Source organism: Gouania willdenowi, chromosome 12 (assembly GCF_900634775.1).
Source record: "Gouania willdenowi chromosome 12, fGouWil2.1, whole genome shotgun sequence".
NCBI lineage: Eukaryota > Metazoa > Chordata > Actinopteri > Blenniiformes > Gobiesocidae > Gouania > Gouania willdenowi.
The window spans coordinates 18,720,656-18,723,074 of NC_041055.1; positions in this window are offsets into that span (position 1 = coordinate 18,720,656).

Consider the following 2,419-nt stretch of genomic DNA (forward strand, 5'->3'; position numbering starts at 1 on the left):
AGTTCCAAACATGGAGCAATCCGGAGGGCATGTATGGCGTGTTGCATGTATTCAGGCATTCACACTGTAATGCTGTCATTTGGAATATAATGCTTCAAAGCTTATGTATTTTGTTGTCGAGCTTTGTAACTGCCATTATCCAAAAAAATATATTTTAAAGATATTATATTTATTTATTTTAACTATAAAGGATTTTGAATGAATCAATCATGTATCGATTAAATGAGTCCCATTACAAAAGGAAAAATGCAACCTGAGGAAAGTTAGTGAAATTGAGCAGTGTTATTAATAGATTAAAAAAAAAATGATGGTCATCTTTTTGTTGAAAGGGCCCATGTTATGCTAAATGGACTTTTCTGTGCTTTAAACATCATAAAAGTGCTATTTGGGCTTCATACACATGCCTAAAGTGTTTTTTTTCATTAATTCCCTCAATCGTTAGGTACAGGGTGATTTGCTCCTTTCTTACTGCAGGGTGAGCCCAAACACCTCGCTCCAATTTGATGATGCGTTCCCACTTTAATGACAAATTTGACGCAGGCACTGTGCTGGAGAAGCCGCGCCTCCAGGAAGCTCTCTTCCGGGATTGACATGTAAAGAGACACGCCCACGAAGGTGAGCATTTCAGTGTCCTTCGCGCAGTGCTATGTATGTATTTTCTACAGTCTATGTATGTATCGGTGAAGGCCCCGCCCCCACGTTCTGTCTCGTGTTTATAAAGCAGCATGAGCTCATCTACGGAGTGGGTGGGAGGAGGGCGGGCCGTCCTCTGGCCCTACATCACCGTGCGGGGAGGAGGAAGTCAGTGTCGCATCTATAGACACGACCACTCATGAATATGCAAAAGTAGGCCGCAAATCAGCCTGTTTGTATAGAGTTGCTCAGAAAGTGACTTTTCAGAGGCTAATAAACCTCAAATACTATGTTTTGGGGTTCTTAGAACAAATGGAGATGGGTGAAAATAGCATGACATGGGACCTTTAATAGTTCATTCCTCTGTAGACTTAATGCACAACAGACCACATGAGCTCCAATCAGCAGCACATGATTTTCTTTAAAACACACATAATAACATTTGAGATTGGATAAAATTCATGTCTAAATAATGGATATTAACAAAACAAAAGATCGATTACCAAGTACAAAGTAATTGATATTTACGTTATTGTTATAATTTTATTATTATCAGAATAATATCTAACACTTGCACAGTGGTCTCAACCATACCTACAAAAAAGTGAGTGCAGTGACACATCATAACCACTAGGGAGAAGCACATCTAAATCCAGGACACATGTACTAAACCAGTGTTCCTCGCAGATGTTTCCATGAGTCAACGTGTTTGTTAAACCGGCTTCATTACAACATTAGAATCAGATGTACAAACAATATTTTCATGAAAACAAACATTGTTTGGGTTTAAAAGCCTCTTTGTGTCAAGGATGTTCTTTAGAACAGATGCTCTCTACCTTGGGGTCAGGACCCCATTTAGGGTCATGAGACACTGGGAGGGGGTCCCCAGATGCCTTCAAGGAACTAAGAATATTTTCAAAACATTTTTAGCCAAATTTTGCTTACTTTTACCATTTTTCTGCAACTACACCAAACTATTTTCATCACTTTTTCTTGCCATATTTTTCCCACTTTCAGGACATTTTTCGCACTTAAAAACCCTTTCTATCACTTTTCCACCTAATGTCACATATGTTGACTTGTTATTGTCACTTTTAACCTCTTTTCACCATATTTTATGCTTATTTTTTGCCAATTCAGCCACATTCACCATTTGCCATGCCCTTTATTTGCCGTTTAAACTAATTGTTCCAATATTGACACTTTGAACCCTTTTTTTTCTCGTCTTTTGCCTACTTTTAACCAATTCCTGTTTTTTTGTTTTGTTTTTTTAAATCCCATTTTTTTGCCATTTTTGCTCACTTTTCAACCCTTCTGTTTCTGATTAAAACAATGATTTCCATCTTTCAGATGACTATATACTATGGCCCAAACAATAGTAAACTTCCTGGATAAAAGTGGATTAGATTCAAATGACTGAATAAATAAATGTGGTTATCACAGATTCATAGAACAATGGACAATCATTTTGCTGATTTTATGGATCAGCCACAAAAAGCTCCCCCCTTTATTCCCCCTTTTAGATGACCCTGTCTCCACATGACTGTTCTTCAATGTTCATGTTTGTATTCAACCACATTCAGGTACAGTGGGGGTCTCTGGAACCTTTATTGTGGGGGTCACAGGCTGAAAAGATGGAGAACTATGATTTAGAAAGTAACCAACATGAATGTTCTCCAAAGACCAAAGCTTCATTTAGAAAGTTTAGGAGGCAGTCCACTACACGCCCCTCATCTGTTTAAAGCCACACACACACACGCACACACACACTGCTCACAGTGTGTGC